This window comes from Homalodisca vitripennis, chromosome 4, assembly GCF_021130785.1.
Source record: "Homalodisca vitripennis isolate AUS2020 chromosome 4, UT_GWSS_2.1, whole genome shotgun sequence".
In the NCBI taxonomy this organism is placed as follows: Eukaryota; Metazoa; Arthropoda; class Insecta; order Hemiptera; family Cicadellidae; genus Homalodisca; species Homalodisca vitripennis.
The window spans coordinates 35,636,211-35,659,824 of NC_060210.1; the positions used below are offsets into that span (position 1 = coordinate 35,636,211).

At 33.1% G+C, this 23,614-nt stretch overlaps 1 protein-coding gene across 2 annotated transcripts in view; it reads right to left on the bottom strand.

Moving 5' to 3' along the window:
- LOC124359155 (ras-GEF domain-containing family member 1B-like) overlaps positions 1 to 17,377 on the bottom strand; it is a 657,259-nt gene extending 639,882 nt beyond the window's left edge. Inside the window, exons 1-2 of one of the 2 annotated variants that reach the window (XM_046811659.1) lie at positions 17,244 to 17,377; positions 16,592 to 16,697 (exon numbers count right to left, since the gene is read on the bottom strand). The gene's annotated coding sequence lies outside the window, so the exon portion shown is untranslated. Of the gene's footprint in view, positions 1 to 16,591; positions 16,792 to 17,243 lie in introns of those variants that run through there. The other variant, XM_046811660.1, reaches the window with a different exon arrangement.
- Between the last annotated feature and the right edge of the window lie 6,237 nt (positions 17,378 to 23,614).

Here is a 23,614-nt window from a genome sequence, read left to right on the forward strand (position 1 = left end):
TGATGTGCAATGTTTATTCACTGATTAGCATCGTCCCTCGCATCAGAGTGACCATTACCGTAGCTAGCAGCGCAGGTGGTGTGGGCTGAGTGGCCTTGGGTTGATTCCTCTTATAAAGTATGGACATATGTCAGTCATAGCATTAGTGGACCAGCAATAAGCCATCGAAAATCGAATTGGCTTTTTTTAAACTGTAGATACTTACACACACACATAAGAAAATAACAATATATTAATGTTTCGCGTAAACTTTAAACGTTAGATCTGTATTTTACTAATAATGCTGTATTACAAAGTGTAACTCAATTTAAAATTTTATTTTTTATAATATATAGTCATGAATCACTATTCAAATTTGTTACGTTGTTATCCAAAACATTTTTTATACATTTTCAAACAACAAAGTATACGTCTTGTAGTGCAGTTTTTATTACAATTAATATGCTTTATAATATTAATAATGTATGAAAAGCCCCTCATGTAAACCATTTCGCACCAGAAAATAAAAAAAATTTGAATAATTACTTAATAGTCAATGTTAACTTTAAGTTAACTTTCGTTATTTAACGTATTTCAAAATATAAATTACGTTAACACAAGAATTCGCACTATGTATGTCTCCATCTTAGGGAAGAAGAGTCGATTTAAACAATAGTTCATTAAATGGATATTATATGGCCCAACCATTCTCCAGCTGATGTTTTATAAATGACTATTATTCACCAAGATGAATAAGGGGATTCCAAGCGCAAGCAATTATTCACGTACATACCCCTGTAATAGAACAATGTTGCAGAGACCGAAACAATTTGAAACCTTTTAAACGTTCTGAGTACATTTTTTGCATTGAACTGTAGCTATGTAAAATAAAATGTTACGGAATAAATGTTATTTAAACTTTTTCAAGAAATGAATGTAAAAAGACTTGTTCATAATCACTAGAAGTTATTAAACAACATACCGGTAATACTCCAATCCTAACACGAACTTCGACCTAATATTAGAATGACCACTAAATATGTATATGGATTTTTGTTCGCTATCCCTACAACTAAATCAAGTGTATTAAAGAAACACTGTTTACTAGCCTTGAACCACTTTTAGGAATACAATGGTATTATGGAGAGGCATGTTTTCATATTTAAACTGGCCAAATAGGGTTGTTAGAAAAGCTATGAATTTGTAAAAAAAATATTCATACTGATGTGAGAGAGTTGCATGGGAAAGCCAATTATTTATTCCTTGTAGGCCAAAATTCTTTGTCTGTCAAGCTTATACAAGGTGTCCAAGAAATCCCTGGACAATTAAATATTTGTGAAATGATTTAAAATAGAGCTACAACACTTGGTACATATTTACTGGGAAAAACACTTATTTAACATATATCCAATGAACCGCTACTTCTTCAAGGGTTACGACCAACAAGAATTCAGAAGACAGTTTTAATTGTAAGCATAGGTCGGTGCATCAAATGTAATGTCATTATTAGTACAATACCGCAAACCTGACATCAAACGGACAATGGAGCCAGAAATCATCCCTCAAAGATGGCCTCAAACATTTATTTTAAATACTATTTAATATTTCTTTACATTTATAGTATTGAAAACATAGGCTAAGCCTCAGAGTAACAAAAATTCTTTATCTAACCTTCTCAGTAGTCACTGTAAAGCACAGAGGTTACCCAGATAATAATATAATAAGTGTTATATTATATGCAATAGTAATATACTTTTTGCTGTAATGTTTAGCAAAAATTAAGTATACAGTGGTTGATCTTTAGTGCAATGTAGATATCAAACACAAATTTACTATATAATGTTTGCTACAGGCTGAAAGACATCATAGTTTTGTGTTTTGACTGAAATAGGCCTTTTAGACAAAGTAATACAATAGGAACACACTGCAGTGGCCATAGATTTACACTTTTTCACCGTAATAGCTTCTAAGACCTGCGATATATTTTTTATATGGGCTTCAACACAAAATCAACATTCGTTTCAAAATGGCATAGTTTAAAATTTCTACAAACAGACTTTATATAATGTGGTTTTTACTGAAAACATGAAATACAGGTAATATAATTTATGACGTAATATTAGAGAGAAATGTGAGTTAATTCGCGGTACTTATAAAAAATATTTGAATCTCCTTTTTGAGAGCCCCAAAACACTAATCTTTAAAGCTTCTAATCAAAACGGATCAGGAGATTGGAATAATTTTCAATGATTATCATCTAGTAACTCAAGTATGTAATAATGTGTATTCTATTTAAGGCCATTGCAACTTATTACGGTGTAACGTATATACACATACTTCTGAGAAGCCAAATAAAAGTGAAATAGGTTTTATGAAAGTGTTTCTATTTTCTATAAACCTTAGTAATTATTTTTGCCTTTTATATTTACCTTTCAATACTGACCATGCGCTACATATTAAAAACGTGCTAAAATATACATTAAAAAGTACATGTTTACGAAAATGTTAATATTTCTATCTGGACAAATTCTTACTCTGTGCTAAACAGTGGTTACGGAATAGGTTTTTTATAAGAAGTGTTACTATCAAGCTTAATCTATGCTTTCAAAACTATAAACGTAAACAAATTGAAGATAGTGGTTAAATTAACTAATCGTATATTTGTACTATCATGAAACAGTGTTTCTACAGAAGAATTGGCGCATTTAAAAGTCTCTTTTAATTTATAATATCATATACAAATCTGTTTTTATTTACCTTAACTTTTAAGATATTGTAATAGTTATTCTGCTATTCAGGGCGGCGAAGAATTCAACAAATCATAGATCATTATAATCGTTAGTCATTCTTGAGTTATAAATGATGTAACTAACCCGAAATGGTTTTAGGTATACTAAAACTAACCCAGTAAAATCAACCTAACCGACATAAACAACTAAACAATCACTAGAAGTTATTAAACTACTAAGACTGTTGTCTTCCAGTGTGATATATATATATATATATATATATATATATATATATATATATATATATATATACATACATATATATTATATATATATATATATATATACATATATCAGAGTTACATATTTTTATATGTGGGCTCCGTGAAATGCTTCTTAGCAACATATTTTGAATTTGATATTACTGTCGCAGCCAATTGAAAACATAATTTAATTTTATCTTAACATCACTGTTTATGGGATTTGGTTGAATTAATCCAAGTCTGTGGATAAACGAATTGAATGTGGATATTTTATCTGACAAGGGCGATGGATCCTCGCATGTGTGGTTAGCTGGATTGGGTATATTTAAGGATAGTACAGAATCAGTGCCAATTGTCGTTAGTGAATGCTCAATCAAATTAAAATAACTTATTTTGTTTCTATACTTAGTAAGTGTAGAACTTTTAGTAAACTTTACTAAATTAATATTTATTTAAATGTGGTCATAAAAATGGTCACGTTAAATTATGGTAATGAATTACTTTGTCTACGGAAACGTCACCAAGCCCAGAACCACCCAAAGTTTGACAGATCGCAGAGCAACCGGAAACTTCCTAAAGCAGTTTGTGATAGTTCGACAATAAATTTGACCCAATGTTCAGCCATCAATTTTATGGCAGCATTTCCATATCCCAGGTCACACTTCACGTGCAAACTTTGGTCTCATTTTTATTTTATACATTTTAGAAGTATACTTCCAACACAAAAAGAGTTTAATTAAACATTAAAAAATCCGAAATATTAACAATAAAATAACGCACGCTTACGTATTCAGTAGAACACAGTCTAGACAATGGAAAGAAATCTCTTATACCTACCAATATAAGGCTTTTGGTTACGGCTAAAGTCCTCGTTATCGTACACCCTTTTTAAACATACTGTAACAAAAAATGCGGCTGACAATTTAAATTTCTTGTTTTTGAGTGCGCTAAGCCAACAATGTCAACAATTAGTTAGCTCTGACCTGGAATCTTGTTTTATTAATGGCTTTATTATTTACAACTGTTTACAAGGTTTAGAGACGTTATGAATGTATATCTATATATAAAAACAATTAATAGAATTAAATGTTAAGTTTATCTCCAGTTAATATTCCTTTTATTACAGCGTCCGGTATCTGACTTGAGTTTACCTTTACTAGACTCTTGGGATCTGAAGAAATTCAAAGAAAGTTGGCGAGGAAGAAGCCCAAAAACGAACCTTTGCATTGATTTGATATCAGAGACCTGTAAATAGGTGAAGTGGTGAGTGTCATTATCTCATCTCCAAGCAAAGCGAAGCAACCGAGTTTTATACACACAACATAGATACGGTAGGAAAGGTTGATTAAACTTGACTGTTGAGTTTAGCTCAACCAGTTAATCGTCCTTTTTCTGTATTTCCATATTTATTATTTCTGTACTGGGTTAAGCTTTTAGTTATAATGATGTTCTTATATTCTTTATTAGTTTAAAAAAGTTGTTAATTTCACCAAAATATTGCTATAAAAATGTATAAAAAGTATACTTTTAATTATAGTATATCGGTAAAATTTTTAACTTGGATCAAGAGGAACTCACATACATGTTTCCAGTGTCTATTAAGGGTTTATTGCGTAGAAAAGGCATACGGACGGACCGACAAACTAAGTGTCCTTTTACCTTCTGATCTCAAAATCAATAGAAGTCTTTCTTGGACCATGGATACTACGTACCAAATTTCAAGTCTCCAGGATCATTCTACCAAGGGTTATTGCACAGACGTACGGATCACGACACTATTTCAATAAGAGCCTGTCAGATATCATATATCGTGTATCATATAACAGTAACTGCAGTCACAATTAATATTTTACGTAACTTTAAATCTTATTTCCTGTAAAAATTATTTAATTTTAAAAAGTTGTTTTTCGATTGCAAATTTCATCACTACTTGCTCACGAATTACCAAAGTCATGAATTCAACTGATTTGTTAACAGATTCACAAAACGGCAATGAATAATGCAGCGGCGAAACGCAGTGAAAGCCAACCGCAAGAGACAGAGCCGGTCGGACACTAAACGACAAGATCCTTTCTCTCTGGCCGAGCCAGCATTGCAGCGTGTCAATCTTTGAAAAGGCGGTAATGATGGATATCGGCTTGTAGTTGTACGAGCAACACTACTTTCCCACCGCATCTAGAGGGAGAGTATGACCAAACGATTTCGCGTCGCAAATTATGGCCCCAGTAACAGAATACCTCTTGTTTGACGAGTCAGTAATTTGTTGCATCATTGAAATTTATACTTTCCCCATATGAAATGAAAATTGTCTACTGTCATTTAGAAATATGACTACTGAAAATGTGCTGTTAGTAATAAACATTCTAAAGAGGTAATTAGTATTCTAGAATGTGCATTATTGACAATTCTTTAACTTTACTACACATTTTCTATTACAATTTACACTTAAGAAAGTAATAACCTACTAACAAGCTTGGATAAACTAGAAAGTAATATTCTAAACAAATGCTATTTAGATACTTTTATTAAATTATTAAGTGCCCAAATGCTATAGCACTTCCTCTTATCCAAACAATCGTCCAAAAATAAAATTGTCGTGTCCTCAGCAGCATAAACAGGAGTCCTAGTAAACTTTGTTTCAAGAAATTATTATTAGCAATTATTCTTTTAATGATCGACAACAATCCTTATGGAGCATAAAATCTCTACAGGTAACATCCCCACGTTATTTATTGTAATAAACGAATATATGTTTGTGTGTAATCAGTTTTATAACAACAATTATTTAGTTTTTATTCTAAATATCCCTGTTTGCTCTACTTGCGAGTACGACGAAGACATTCAAAACAGAATGAAAGAGGAGATTACAGTAAGTGACTTACAGTACTGATAAAACGGGCTAAGTGAACAATCATGTTTTTAATTTTCACTATTTCAAACATAACATCTAACGCTTTAGACAGTGTGGCTCGCAAACAATCTAAAATAATAAAACATGAGCCCATACCGGGTAATTTTTCGATTGATCAGTGTTCAGTTTTGTGATCAAGAAAGCCCTTTAGGAATTTCCAATACATGTGATAAGTAAATCTGTGCAATTCCGTCAACCTTTGGTCCAATATTATGAGTGTTTTTTTTTTTAATGTATCGGATAGAACACCGTTCATTCTTTTTGACCTTTCTAATTAGTTAAGTTCACCTGGAAAAAACCTTCCACTAATTATAATCACCGTCCTTGTAGAGTAATGGTTTGTAATGGTTTGTATGGCCGATATACGAAGTCCAAAGAAACATAATAAGTTATTAACAGATTAGAATCGTCTGGAACATCGCCAAGAGGTTAATGTGTTTGTGTGACAGTTGAGACACCACATCACCGCCACGGTTGTTCACCCTACACCTGCCAGGACGTCCCCCTACACCGCCGCCACGCTACACCACGTCGCGCCACACCGCACTGGCAGCTGAACCAACAACTGCTGTGACTCAGTCTGAGTTGAGCACCGTCTGGCACCTGTCCTCTTAAATAGAACTTAATGAACTATAGTGCAATAACAAAGAAGATACTCTATGTAGAGTAGCATAACAGGATCTGCTAGATGGTACACTAGATGATTTGACTGTGAGCATTGTTTTCTGTAACGTAGTTAAACTGTTCATAAATCGTCAAATCAAGTACTAATAATTATTTTAAATCACAAAATTAGCCGTGTTCCATTTTGGGAGGCTACATATACTTGATTGTTTAAAACAAGTGCAACTAACTTTTGGATTTTAGACAATATTTGCTACTACAGGACGTTCTCAATTTGAAACACTGTTAAAAACATCATCAGATACAAATGTTAAGTTAGCTTTATTTCACCTGAAATCCAGGAGTCATGTTTGTCACAGCGTTAGACTTTAGACACTGAACTAAGTTGAAGGTGAAATGGAGCTGAACTTAATATTTGTATTGAATAATCACTATAATTTTTTGACACCTGAAGTATCAATTGATTTCTAAAGGGTTTAAATCTACTCAATATCTCAAAAACTATCCGAGATACAAAACAAATATCTATAGCCAAACGTTTAGAAATTATTATAAGTATTACAGAACACTTATTGTTTTACACTAAGTCTATAAATAATGGAGTTATGCATTTTTGGAAGGCTGCAATATTGAAACGAAACGGCGTATCAAGCTGGCCTAAGAATTTATCAATTATGTTGCTATGATGCTAGGACGCTAGGTGCACGAATCCCAGCTGTGGGTTAATATTGACAAGAAAGTTACCTAACATCCAACGGATATAACCGTACTTGCATGAACCAATGGTAGATGTATCTAAGTCAACTGTGTCACAGAACACAATTCCAGTGTTTCTTGTCTACACCGGTGGCGTTGTAGGTTCTGAAAGACTACTAAGCCAAAGATGGGTCAGCGAGAGTGAGTGAGTGAGTGGCCTTGAAACTGGAACCCGGGTAGTCACGCTCTGCTCCTGCAGTAGGCGTCTCTGTAGGCGGATGGTCGCACGGATCCTCTTTCTGTCACGTCAACGTTGTGTGTCTAACATACACTTTTGTTTATTGGTCGTGAGTCCAGCACCACGAAGGCGTATGTAGGTTGCATGTATGTGTCTTGAAGCTGGCGGGTGTGGAATTCCACATGAAAATTCATTTTCATTTACGTGTAAAAAAGACTACACAAGTAAATAAGAAATAAAGAACTTTTGACACACAAATACACAACTCGTTTATACATCTACATACTAGCAGTTACCTACGGTTTCGCACACAAATTAGTAGGATTTGTAACCTGTATGAGCACTTCTGGTTCGAGTGAATTATACTCCGACGCCAATTTTGACTTTGCCTTATTCACAAAATCAAGAAAAAATGTTAAAAAATTTATATTTGTAGTCACTGTAATTTATTTTGACATGAGTATTATTGTTCCATATCTGATTTTTCGCCTTTTCTGATCAATAATATGTATTTATACATACACAGCTCTGAAAACCCTACTTTTGTCAAAAGACAACTAATATAGGTATCATAACAGTCTCTTATTCTATATTTTCTCTTATATCTGCACTGCTAGCAATTACCCGCTGCTTTGCGCGAAATTTAGTAGGTGTTGCACGTTTATGACCACTGCTAAATCGAGTGAATTATATTTCCGACACCAATTTTGAGTTTGACTTAATGCAGCAATCAAGGAAATACTTGGTTGTAGGAAAAAGGTATGGCTGGGTAAGCATTTTCGAATTTAAGTGTGATTCTAAGCTGAAAATGAAGTTATATTTGAATCCCAATTACTTTGCTAGGCAGCTATACGCTGTTTTGTTTTTTATTTAATTTTTTGCTTTATGAAATATTTAATAAACAACTGTTTTTATACAAATTGTATTAGCCATAAAACAGTTTTAAATTAAGTTTTCTTTCTAAGGATACCTCATTTGTAAAAATCAGTTAAGAAATAACTATTTCAGGGAAGGTTTCGTATTACACATGCTCACTAAATGGACTGTAATTAGAAATTATTTGAACAGCTGTTATATTAATCAGCTGTTACTGTAATTAAAATGTAACGCTAAAACTAACTATTGAACCTTTAACATCTTTATAATAAAGAATTTACTCATTATAAATGTAAAAAAATTCAAAATAATAAACAATATTTACACAAAATAGTTGACTATACATTTACTAACACATGCTATTTTAATAAATTCTTCAATCAAGATGGTATTTTTTGACTATTTAGCGAAGTATCAGCGACGTAGCCTGGAGGGAATTTTGAAATAAGAAAAAGGCTATATTCGTCCCAGGGAGCGTAAGAATGTCGATGTAAACTTTTATTACAATCGGTAATGCAAATATAATTGAAGTCATTATAAGTTCATTACTTTGTGTCAAACAACGATGAAGAATATTTTACCAATGTGAATGTAGGATCACATGATTTTGGACATTAGCCTAGATTATATGTTATTTATATATATATATATATATATATATATATATATATATATATATATATATATATATATATATATATATATAACACGACGTTACAAGCATTTCATCCCCCTCTTCAGATATACAAATCTTAAGATATGAGACGAAACGTACACAAAAAATAATAACATTTAAATTTATAATATGTGACAATGGACTTTCTAGAGTCTAACTTCTCGACTCTAGACTGATGTGAATGAAGTTTCTTGAGTCTTAGCTTGACAACGGACCAAGTCGTAAGTAAATGCCAATTATATGAAACAAGCATATAACTCTAATTCCAGACTGGTGTAAATGCATTTTTTAGCGTCCAGCTTATATATATATATATATCACTGCAGAGTGCCCAGGCGTACCTACACAATGTTACACACACCAGAAAAGGTGAGAAACTGTGCCAAATATTCAAGATTACGGTATATTTTCAAATCATTCAACAACGATAATAAGCTAGAAACAAAGAATTAATGGGTTTCCTATTATTTTAAAATTCCACTTTTAAAATATTTTACCAGGACAAATTTATCGCATTTCTTTTAGTATGTAAAAATAATTTGGAACGATACACTGATACCAAGAATGCTTACTTTTCACGTAATCAAACTACCACTGGGATACATGACGTGTTACGTATAAACATTCGTAGTTGGCTTGATTTCCGTTTGAATTTTATGATGCTCGATTACAGATAGAAAGATTTGCTGGTAAATTAAAACTTTTGTATAACTACATAAAATAAGGAACTTATAAGGCTTTAACATCAAAGGTTGACAATATTCCATTACAACAGATATAAAGAAACAGTATGGCTTCACGAATGAAAGGCATGGGCAAGTGGGGCACACATTGTAAACGTAATTTAGATTTTCACTGGCATTACAATTTTCTATTCCGTCAGTGGTTCAGAAGCACGTTGGCTCGATACCAACGATAGAGCTAGGAACACGTATCACGGATCTAGCCACGATCACGACCATAAGTGGACCAGGTCACGTCGAAACCTCACCAGTGTTGGCACTGTTGGTAGGACTATCTCCCACAAAACCTCTGTTGGCAGCCAACTATCACACGTTAGCGATCGTGTGTTTTATACATGAGTGGCAGGTAGTGGCAGTGCATTCGATACATTACTAATTTACTTTTGTCTGCCAGTAGTAATATACAAGCTATTTAATTTTCCTTCCTAACGTTATTTTTAATTATTTTAGGTTGAAATAGTAGTTTTTGTTATATAATATTAAACAAACCGTTAAAACGGAGTATCGAGAGACTCTACAGAACGTAACGAAAGAGATAGTGGACTGCCATTTGAGTTTTATCACAAAACATATTTGAGTAACTCCTTAGACCAAGAGAAACCTATGCTCAGATTTAAGACTCTTGAAACATTCTATTTCAAGTCATTGCACCGACCCGACGGACGGTCAACGATACTATTTTAAGAGGTCATCTCTGGTCTATAATATTTAGGGCCAGCACAGTACTTTTTAAAACTCCTTTCTACTCTACACCACAATAGGAACGATGGTTTGTTTGGTAAAAGAAGAAACGTGAATTGAAGCATGCCTCATTTTAAAAGGCGAAGTTATGGCTAGAAAGTCCTCTCTTACACTTAAACCCGGGACCAACGGCCTAAAGGTGACTTGAACTACCTAGCAGGCGAGCTGTTTGCAAGGATAGGATGACTCAGCGGCCACCCATCGAAGGAGCAGCCACGGTCGGTGTCGCTTGATTTGGTTATCTTTAGATAACCGTCCTAATTAATACATTGTTAGTTGGGTAAGGGGGGAGAGTGAGGGTTCTAAGAGAAAAAAGTTTTAGCTACCAATATTGAACATATAGTATATTTACATTAAAGAATATGGACTGATTCTATTTATTTTGTATCATGACAATAACTAATTCCTTCTTCACCTTGTACATTTCTTTAGTAGTATAACAACGTAAACTAAAAGTTATTATTGATAAGTTTGTTATAATTATTTCACACATAACACATGAAGTAATATAACATTAATTGTCTAAATATGCATTTCCTGAGAACAGTATTATTTAATATCATGAAAAAATTTATAACATAGTGCGACTCATGTCGCATGTCGTCTAACTGCAAGTAAAAATGAACTTTGCCTCCTAAAACATGAAACAGTGGTAAAAGGAAAGTTTCGGTGTATTTTATTTATTGACAAATTTGCTACCAAAGGATAAAGAAACTAAGCCCAATGCTTACGGTGAGGTTCAACTGAGTGGTTTACTTCGTGTTGACATTTGCCGCTGAATACTGCAGCAAGCAAATTGAGCAAAGGAATTATTAAATAAGATGTCAGAGCACACTAATATTGATTTTAACATTATTGTAGTTCTTGTACAAAAACAGGTATAATAAAAAGTATTAGTACTTTATTTACATGTATGACGATGATGATATTTTTATTCTTATCAAATTTATTAATATGAGAGTGTATTTGATTAGGAAAAATATCTTATACACAAAAAATTAACTTGCATTGGGCGGACAACTACTCTTCAGTGTGCTACTCTTAAACAAAGTAATATATAGTTTCTAACTCAATCTCATTTTGAAATGTTTTGGGATTTATAAAATCGTATTAATGATATTATTACACTGTTTGTGGGTGCTTAACAATACTTCTTGACATTCATCTATGAATTTAAAGAGGGAGAAAGCTGAAAACTGTTATTTCAGTAATGTAAAACATTGTTTGTAGTTACGATGACTTTAACTTTGTCCAAACAGGATGAGTTTTTTTTATTACGAATGAACTTATCTTTTCATTATTATTGAAAATTAAAATTAAAAATAAAATATGACTATTGGATTTGAAAATATTTGCATACCCGCAAAAACAGCTAGCTTATGAATAATTTGTTTCTGAACTTCAAATATTTTATGAAAAGCGTTAAAACTTGCGGAATATTGGATAAAAGTATTTTTATTTTATTTTTTTTTATTTTTTTTTTTTTTGTTATGACCCTTAGACAAGTATAACCGAGATCGTTATAAGTGGATAAGATATTATTTCTTAAAAGGATAAAGTGGCTGAACTGCACTGTCTGTTCCCAGAATTGCCCTGTATTAGATCAAACGACCTTATCAAACAGGTTTCAAATCAGCCATGAAATTTTGTAAAGTGAGTCCGGTCACTGAGGATCAAGCTCACATTTATCAACATTCAACAATAAAAGAGCCACCTGTTGTATCGTTCGCTACTAACGCAACAGCTCTGTTAAGACTTTATGTTTGTGTACATTTAAGCTTATTTTTTGCTATTTACATTTATCTATATAAAATATATAGAAGTACTGGAAGATTGTGTTTTAGCGTACTGGAATTTTCCACGATATTATTATGGTGAGATAAATGATCAGTGAACTTATGTGGGAAATGGTCAAAAATGAAACAAATCGAAAAGGATTGAAGTGAAACAAATCCATACGTGCAAGTCACTTATAGTTCATAATTAATAAATTTATATAATCATAAAGTTACATCTCGATTACAGTCACTCTGTTCAGCTATTATTTAAATTATAACAGCAATATTTACTTCAACTAATGCCAGTAGATTGTTTAATATACTTCTCCATATCACTGTTCTGGTAAGTGCTCTGAGAGAAAAATAGCACAATTCGGATTAGTCTATAAAGTGACTATAACTATATAGGTGACTTTTTTGTATTGGCAACAGTTATATTCTTTTGTTAAATGTATTACTATATTTTACTATATCATAGCGAGTAATAAGAAAACTTTGGATTTCAAGAGTAGTTATAGACTAGTAATTAGAACTACTATTTTTTTAATGTCGTATGCTAGCTAACACTAGGCATGCGGTAGCAGAAAAAATGTTTATCCATGCTGTTGATAAAAATTATATTTTAACATTTCCCTCTAACTAAAAATGATCGCTGACCAGTGAAGTGTACCAGTCTATTCCCACAGGTACGTGAACAAAAATCTTTTATTCACCGATACAATTCCACTTGTATACAAGTTCCAAGCAATTCACTTGTCAGTATTCTCTACTTGGGTACTATTGTAAGTATAAAAGAGCGGCCGCTACCTGTTGTGGTGTTACCGACAACGCCCTGTGAAAGGTTTATGTCCGTGTACAACCTTGGAGGGTCTCGACTCTGTAACACGTACACTTTGTGCACAGTTGCGCAATAATAGGTATATCGACATAACCACTCCCGTGGCCTGGACCAATTACATCTTACAGATTGGTAGTGTGTATATTGTAACGCTGTTAATAAGCATGTGTTCGTCATACATTTTTACTTGGGTTTTATATTATCTACATCGACATGACAAACAAATTACATTCCAACAATCACATAAATTTGGATCGTATGTGTATTAAATAAATAAATATTTTTCATATGCTTGTAGTCTCGGAATTTTTAAAGTTAGGCAATACTCATATGAAAGTTGTTGCTGTTGGTCATCCATAATCTTTATTTATTTATTTTTTATCGCACTTCTACAACAAAATATACATTTTTGCGGTTTTGGATTACTACCATTTTGGTAAATGATGAAATACTTGTGATTAAAAGTTGTTTCATGAGGTCTTTACAATACATGGAATTGTCTTTTGTATGTACATTTAACGATTTTCATGTTCTGTATACTATTTATATTTTGAAATATACTAAATTTAGAATTTTGTAAGATCCTACTTTAAAATTTATACATCACTGTAAGGAAAAACTTGTTATTTGACGTACACATTTAAAGTGTATTAAATAAGTTGTTAAGCACAAAAAAGCAATAATTATTATCAATTTTAACCATAATACTGATATTTGTATTAACACGTATAAGGTATATGGGGCTGTTAACTAATACAGCACAATACAATTAACAATGCAACCTTTTATTATAAACATTGATGTCACTATACATTTTTGAAATGTTAAAATTAATATTTGATAAAAGTGGTAATTTCAACTTAGCAGAACCATTAGATATATCTTTTAATCATTATGGTTTTAAAAAATGCAAATATAAGAATATCATTTTGAATATTTTAGAACGCTTGTTCTCTGAACGCTGTTAAAAGTAGTTAAAATGAAATATATTAATTAAAATGCCAGATTTTAATATTAAACATTTTTGTTGTTGTGCAATTAAATTACATACTGGTTTTTAGCAATTATTCATAAGACTGTTTATATTAATTTTATTATTTATGTCCAAATAGAAGGCTCAGGAAAAGTTTAACACTCGTAGTTAAATGCAGCAGTGTATGAATACTTTTAATATTACATTTCCCATAATTCTTTGCTGAAACACAGGTTCTTATGTACCACAAACAAACTGTAAACTGCAGGTTTACTATCGAAGGCTTTGGTGCTTATCTTTATTGCCTTGTGAGTAATGTTGAAAATGTTATCCGGTAAACAGCACTCACTCAAATATATGCATTTCAGTGGTGTGAAACATAAGTTATACCATTCATTAAGTTGTGTATAGTATCGTTTTATCAAATTCCTCTTTGTAATGTTAGTCTCACGTTTATTATATACTGAAAATATACTGATATTACCATAAAGTTTTTACATACGACTCAGAACATGAATCTTTTTCAGTTTATACTTTATAATCTAGCTGCATAGGATGTTATTACCAATATTATCGGAATTCTTATAGGAATACCATAGGTTAAAGAATAATATCACGAGACAAACCTAGCTATATCGTCTGTTACACTAATTGTGGAGTATGATTTAAGAAATGTGCCTTATTGTAAGTAACTACTCACTTCCTGTATATTTTTAGTCCCGGACCCTTAAATTTCGGTTGGTTAGTAGCAATGTCATTAACATTATGGCTGACAGTCAGCGAAGCCAATCACTGAAGGTGGTGGAAACTTTTAATTTCTGTCTGTCTATCGATTGCATTAAGATATAAGCAATATTTCACTGATTGTTACACTGGACTTTTAATAAATGATATTTTGGCAATAAGAAAACTTTAAATTAAATAACTTTTTAACCGAACTGAATAAATCATATGTTATTTTAACATGGGACATACAAAAAACACATATGGAAACACATATGGTTTTGGAGGTTGAAAGTAATCTTATCAAAAGCCTGTTACGTGACACAAGGTGTGGCGTGCTCTTACCTTATATATTATAAAAAGGAATCTTAAACATTTATTTCTCTGTCAACACTGAATCTTAAGAACCATTTCAACAGGAATGTTTTAATTAATTTCTCGTATTCTGGCCCTTCAACACGGAAAAAGGTAAAATATTCAGGTTTCTTTGTGAACAATTAGCGTAGCCCTTTGTCAATGTTATACCCAGAATGTTACGATAAGAAAGTATATCAGTCACAGACTAATATTTTTGGAAAACATGCATTACATTCTTATTCAAAGTAACTTTAAATTTAGTAGAATGTGGTTCCCTAACCATAGGATTAAAGGATTCAATCACATTTTGTAATATGCATACGTGAGGAGACCAACTACTTAATATCTTATAACTTAAATTTTATGTATTTCCTCAACCCATATTTTATTATAGAACCAAAATTATGTAATATACTTTCTCCGGTCTAGTATATTACAATGCACAACATGCCAAACGAACTCACTAAAAAGGATTGCATTAGAATGTAAAGAATAAGATTACAAACTTCAAAATATTAATGTTGCTTCACTAATTTTATTACGTGGGTAAATTATAGCCAGAATGGTTTCGTAATGGAGACGGAATGTCCTGTCAACTATGAATGTGACAGTGTGAAACAGAAAGTGGACATAATGAGCTCAAAAGTGAGTGTGCAATGTCCAGTCCGCCAGGAGAGTAAAAGTGAGTGCAACTCATACCGTCCTGTCCCGGCCACTTTCTACCATCTCAGCGTGTCTATGTCCTCGGTGTCCTCATCTCCTGAGATCTCCTTCCTCCCGTCTCCAACCCGTCAGTTCACTATCGCCTGGGAAAAGTGCACTCGCGAGCAAATCAATCTAGATTTCCGCTTTTCATGACACTTTTACTTTCTATGGAAATAAAGAGTTGGCAAATATTTCATTGTTTTAATGTTGTAAAGGATGTACTTTGAACAAAAGGTCTGAATGAACAACTTTGAAACTTAAGTATATTTTGTTATGGAATGATTGAATATTTTTCGTAAACTGACTAACAATAACATCTTTATATCGTTTGTTTGCGTTGTATTATAAGTCGGTTTAAGTATATTTTTCATTCCATAACAAAATAGTCTTAAGTTTCAAAGTTTTTCCTTGCTACTAAAAATAAGTCTTAAAATATAATAGAGTTAAAAAAACAATACTTGTGACAAAATTATTATATATACCTTATTTAGTTTATGAATAATTAGTCTAAGATTTCACAGTTTCACTGCTCAATTGACCAAAACAAATATTTTTTGTGTGTACATATCCAAAATAAAAAACATTTCTAATAACCGAAGGAAGGTCATGGAGATTTTATGCTTAGGAATAAAGAATCAATAAACTCAAATCCTTTTAGTTTTAGTTTGAACATATTTAGATAGAAGCTTTTTGGTTTGAGGTTTTAATTAAGTAAGTAAAGAATTAAACAAAAACACTTACCTTTAGAGGGAACAATCCATGAAATCAACTAAATATCCAAGGCACACAACACGAATCACAACAAAATCAGTAAACACAACACAACTTCACTCACGACACTATAGAACTGGAACACAAATGTTATCACTTAACTTTCACTTATCAACAACTGGTCTACTGCTTTGATCAGACAGAGAAAGGTCGTTTTTGGTGGGTCCAGCTCCGGTCCACACGGTCGCTATGACTTACTTTTACCGTCGTTATTCTGTTTATAGTGATAATTTAATTATTATATCTAATGCAAACGATCTATTATTCATAATGTGTGTGTGCGTGTGTGATTATACAAATAAATATTCAATTTAGAGTAACTGTTTAGGCACTAATTACATTATAAATGAATAATAATTAACATATTAATTTATATTATTGTATTAAATATATAAAACTTTGTACATGTAATTGTTTTTATAATTTATATTTAAATCAGTATTATTTTGAAAACTATGTATATATATATATATATATATATATATATATATATATATAGTATTCTTTAAAAAAACAACACTACTAATGTAAATAAATTAGGAATCATCAAGAAAACAAGAATACAAAGGACTATCTAAGATTAAAACTAATAGTGGAAAACAAAAAGCACAAAAATACAGACCAGTAGTAATAAGTGAATTATTTCAATAACACATGCTCTAACTTCAAACACTACTAAAATGTTTCATTGATAACAATAAAGAACGACTAGTAGAGTGCGCTCGCAGTCGTTCGTGCACGCGGCGCGGCGGCAGTACAGAATGAATGAAAGTCAAACAGCTGACGGTAAAGAGCGAGTGATGCCAACCTTTCCGAGAGAAACTATCGTACACTGGAGGTCGCATCTGGACTGCTCTTTCTCGGTAAAAAGGAGTAGGCACTGTATTCACTGTTCTCTATATAGCATATTATAATTATAAATATGAAACTGTAACAACAGGTGGCACTTGTTCTCTCTTATTTGGATATCTAAAAAGACAAATCTTCTGTTAATTCAGCAATCGTAAATTAGATTTCACAACAGGCAAAATTCCAAGAGATTGAATCTGAAAAAATCTAAAATATTTCCCTGCTCACTTTGTAGTTTGACACACGTTTAATTCTATGTAAAGATTAAAGGGATGGAAAATTGCAAAATTGTTTTATATTTGAAATGTTCTTTTTCTTTTGGGCTTTTTAGCACCTGTATCCTTGTCGACTGAACTTGTAATTAGAAATTATACAGCTTCTCTTTAACTAAGCGGATGTTTTCATGTTTACATTTTTGACCATAGCAAAACTACAGGTTTATCAGGAAAAGGAATTTAATATCCATTATAATGGGAGAAATTTGACATATTGAATTTCTGGAAGGATTTAAATCTCAATTCTAAGCCTAAGTTTTAATCCAACTCCTAGCTATATATAATAGTATCTGAAGTCTCTGACAAATAACCACATATACTTAATACCGGATTTTGTATCAGCAAAACTCATTTTAATGACGTTCGTCGGTTAATTTTGTGTTAGTTAGACAGTTAAAAAATCTTTAAGAAACACTCAATTACCTTATTGTGTAGCGTAAGTAGTATACATAATTTTTATTATTTGTATGACCGAGATTTTAAAGACCATCCTTATTTGGATAATATTTGTGGATATAAAAACTGTCAGAACATTTATTACATATGTTAAATCTGTGTAAATACAGTTTTTAAAAGTAAATACTTTTGAAAGTATAAGAAAGTCTGTGATGACAGTTTGAAAATCCAGGTTTCATTACATTCAAGCATTAAATAATTAATTTTTAATATTTAAAATTTAACCTACTCAAAACTTTTGGTTGTGCATTATATTTTAATGAAACCCTGAGTTTTACGGAATTAGAGGTAGTTCCAACAACTAGTTGAGTTCGTATTTATTGAACAGGAAGCAATAATAGTAATAGGCTTTACAAGGATAGCTCCAATATACTCGTAAAAAACATGTCATCTTGGATTATCAATGGTCAGGTTGCTCAGTTGCTCAAGGGGTCCATGTTGGTACCTACTTCCTTTATGTTAACAAACTCTCGCTTACTTTCTTCAGTGCATCAGTACATTTTATCGATAACACAATCACTGCACTAATCAATGATTTTAGAATTTTTTTAATACTCATGACACAGCTTTAATTAAGATTAGCCTGTGCGTTGGTCAGGTTGTCTAATGTTAAATAAAAGCAAAAGTCTTCTAGTAAAGTTTTTAGCTATCAATTTAAACTTTTAACGTGACAAAATAATATAACAATAATTTTCTACTATATTCAAAAAGAAAATTAAATTAAACTGATAAATGTCTTTACTAGAGGCGAAGTTAGGACTAAAAATTCCTCTCTACCACTTAAATTAAATATAAAAAAAATAAACTAACGTATATACATTTAGAACTAAAAATAAATCCATTTATTTAAATGATACTTTAAATTAACCTTAGCTTAAAAAACAAGAATCAATAATTATTAATGTAACTCTAATGTAATGTTTACACTACTATAACAAGATACAGTCAACTTGCATTCTATTGCTCTAAGTGCCAAATACCAAATACCAAACTCCAAAGCCGCCATGCCCCCCAGCAACAAGGCCCTGTCCTCCGCCCCAAAGCGAGCGCCCTTATCGATGGCTCTGATGTTTACAGGTAAAGCATTCCACAATCGACAAGCAGAAACTGTTAACGATTTACTGAAGGTAGTTCGAAGAAGTGTATGAAGTTAAATTTGATTTAACTTCATAACACTATATAACATTATTTTCCAAACAAAAAATCGTTTACACCAGGACACTTCTTCATTTTACCGTTTAAAAAAAACTATAAAAACTCGGGCCAAAACCGGACTTAAGTCGGCAGATGCTAAACTAAAATCCTAAGAATGTAAAAAATCTCGTCCAATAAAGAAATAAATAACAAAAACTCTGCGTTTATTAGTAGAATTAGAAACAAAATTATTTATTTATATAATATATTATATTTTAAATAATTATATATATATATATATATATATATATATATATATATATATACTGGGTGCTTCAAAAAAATGTATACACACTTTGAACTTCCATAGAAAATTTATTTACCGTTCTACAAAGTAAAATTTCAGTAAATTAGAAAGCTTAAAGTCCAATGAAGTAAATGAAACGTAAATAACAAATGTTAATACTGTTCAAATTGGTTTATATTAATACTTGCAGCATCAACACAATTCAGAGTACGTCACCACTGATTCTGTACATCGTATCAATACGTCCAATGAGATTTCTCTCCACACAGCTTGAATCTCATTCCAAAGAATGTCTAGGTTACGTGGTTTACGTTTGTACACCTCATCTTTTACTGTGCCCCATAAGAAGAAATCCAGTGGTGTAAGGTCTGGAGAGCGTGCTGGAAACTCGATTGGCCCCCTGCGTCCTATCCACTGGCCCGGCAAATTTTGATCCAGGTGTTCGTACGTCCCTGTGATAGTGCGGCGGGGCACCATCTTGTTGAAAATAAAAATTATCATTACCGTATAATGCACGAATGGCAGGAAATATGGAATCACCAAGCATTGTTAGGTAATTAATACCAGTTACAGTACCTTCAAATCGAAAAGGTCCAATGAAGACAAACCGCACCACACATTTACACCAGGCAAATTTACCGTTTTTTTTTTATTGTAATGTGAGGATTGTCTTCAGCCCAGTAAACACAATTGTGCCTATTTACAGTTCCATTAAGTTTGAATTGGGCTTCATCCGACCAAATTATGCTACCCATAAATTCCGGTTCACGTATCACCATCTCCTGAACCCATTCTCAAAATTGCAACCTTCGATCTGGATCGTCGTCACTTAGCTGTTGCACCAGCCTTGAAATGTAAACACGATGCTTGCCTCTCTTCAGAATGCGTAGCACGCTGTTAGCACTTACATCACTTTCACGTGCCCCTTGCCTTGAAGATTTGTTAGGAGAGCGTTGAAACAGTTCCAAGACTGCCGTTGAAGACGCATCACTTGTAGCTGTTCGAGGTCGACCTGAATGACCTTTATGCACATCACACACTGTTCCATGAACTTCGAATTTGTCTCGTATGAGTGTAATTGTTAATCTTGAAGGTGGTTCTGTATCATAATCCCTTCTCCACTGTCTTTGAACTTCATTTACATTCTCAAACTTCCAGTACCACTTAATAACCTGCTTACGTTCTTCAAAACTCAAACGTACGTCCGCCATGTTGATATTACAAATTCCAACTAACAATATAACATAAAGGGACTATTATGCTGCCACCTGGCGAAGAAATATAACATTAGCCTTGTAGAGCGGAAAAAACTACGATAGTTTAAAGTGCGTATACATTTTTTTGAAGCACCCGGTATATATATATATAATTATGTGTGTGTGTATCCAAATCAATTCATAACTACGGAAGATTCCCCTAAGGAGAATTTATCTAAGTGAAGAATGTGTTACCTAATTTCTCCGAGGAATAATAACACCTGTGATACAATAAATCGCGCCTAACTCTCCCCACTGCACTAGGTTTATAATCACAAGATTTCAAATATGTATATTACCGTGTATCATTAAATTCATCATCATAACGTTTCCAATTATAATCCATATTTGAAGCCTCGGGATATTTAAGAATCGTGCTGAATTGACGTGAGTGGTATTGTGGTATTTCACGAGCTCTCGTGTTTGGTTTGTCACTAAAGAAAACACGCTGATAAACTCCTGAATACAGTTAGTTCTAAAAGGATCTTTGCGTTCTAGTTAGGTTCCGTATACTGTCGAAATCCAATGACAGTCCTTTTGGAGCTTTGCCAATGGAACTTTGGGAAGTCATCGGACATCATCTGACTCATATACCCTTGGAGATCGTATGGCTTCAACTCCACTTACAGTTTGTGATCTTTTTGCCGACCATTTTTCTTCCGTATACTCTGCTTCAAATGTGACTGTGCCACCATATAGTTTTGATCTACATACAAATTTATCTTCTTGTGTGTTTGAAGTTGATGAAGTTAAACGAAAGCTTGATTTACTGGATCCCTACAAGGGTACTGGCCCTGATGATATACCTCCTCTAATTCTCAAGAGATTCAGTGATATTCTTGCTCCCCAGCTAACCGTTATCTTTAATAAGTTTCTACTCGAAGGAGCTTTTCCGGATAGACTCAAGTCCAGCTTTGTGGTTCCTATACACAAATCCTCAAATATCGAGGATGTCCGAAACTATCGCCCAGTTGTCATACAGCCTGCACTTGGGAAGCTGTTTGAATCACTTGTACTGGATCGCATTAGATTTTCCTTTCGCCACATTCTTACATCTGTGCAGCATGGTTTTGCAGCCGGAAGATCAACTACTACTAACCTTGCATTGTATGAAAGCTTTATCATCGCAGCTTTTGGAGATGGAATGCAGGTTGACACCGGTTATATTGACTTCTCCAAGGCGTTCGACACTGTGAGTCATCCGCATCTTCTCGCCAAACTTAACGCTTATGGTATCACTGGCAATATTCTACAATGGTTTCAATCATATCTGGCAGACCGTAGTCTTTCTGTGAGGTTTTTGGGTGCCACTTCTCGGCCTTTTTATGCTACATCGGGGGTGCCTCAGGGATCTCATCTGGGCCCATTCTTGTTTACTGTATTTCTCAATGACTTGGTGGATGTTATCAACGTAAGATGCTTACTTTTCGCTGATGATATTAAGGTTTTTTGTCCTATTTCATCCATTGAGGATTGCCATCTGTTACAACGTAACTTTAAGAGAATCGAAGAGTGGTGCCTACTCAACGGAATGAGACTGAATGCCGAGAAGTGTGCTATTGTAACATTTCACAGGAACTCCAAGCCTTTGATGTTTGATTACTGTCTAAGCAACACTACACTTTGCCGTAAGTCTTACTTTAGAGACCTTGGAATTGGGTTGTCTTCGGATCTAAGCCCTGAATTGCACATAGACATAATCACCAGGAAGGCTGCTAAGATGTTGGGGTTTATCATAAGGACTTCTAGAAGCGGTCTTAGTGTTGAGGCGATGAAGATAGCATACACAGCGCTAGTTAGATCTGTATTGGAGTACGGCTGTGTTGTGTGGTGTCCCTACCAACTTGGACATATTCAGCGACTGCAGAGCATACAAGATCGCTTTGTTAGGATAATTGGTACCAAGCTGGGATACAACTACAGTGAAGTTCCCTTGGAGTTGGTAGCGGATCAATTGGGGCTGGCTCCATTATATGCGAGAAGGAGACTGCATGACCTGGTGTTTCTACAGAAGATCCTCACTGGAGATATCGATTGCCCGGAGTTACTCCATCTCATCAATCTCAGAGTACCTGGTAGAACTCGCTCTCTGGACATCTTCTGTGTACAGCATTGCTCCACCAACTATGAATTTCACAGTGTCATCCCCAGATTACACCGGCTTGGTAACCTAATCTGCCATCACCACGACTTTTTTTGCAATAGTGTGTCATCGCTGAAAAGGATATTTTTATTATTGGGCTACACTATGTAAGCATTATCTGATACTGGATAGTTAGAGCATTGTTATACCAGTTCGTTTTATAGCTCTTTTGTATTTTATTGTTGAATTGTACTAGTTACTGTATTTGTTGATTATTGCCCTACTATATTTCGTAAATAGTTATTGCATGTCTGTCAGTTGTTTATTTATGCATAGTAGTTTATTGTGTTTAGCATATTGTATTGTTTGCATGTACATAATTTTCTTGGCTTCTCTCCTGTTGCATGAGTATGATTCACTTAAGATGAAGTTTTGTTTTGTTTTGATTGTGTATATTGCCATCTTGTGGAACATGATCTATTTATTATATTACTTTGTAAAAATGGTGACAACCGTGTATAAATAAATAAATAAATAGACAGTATACGGAATAGGACAGTATACAGAAATAGCGGACCATATCTCAATCATGTCATTGTGGAGGAAAGGCCAACTCGGTTTCAGCCTCTGGAG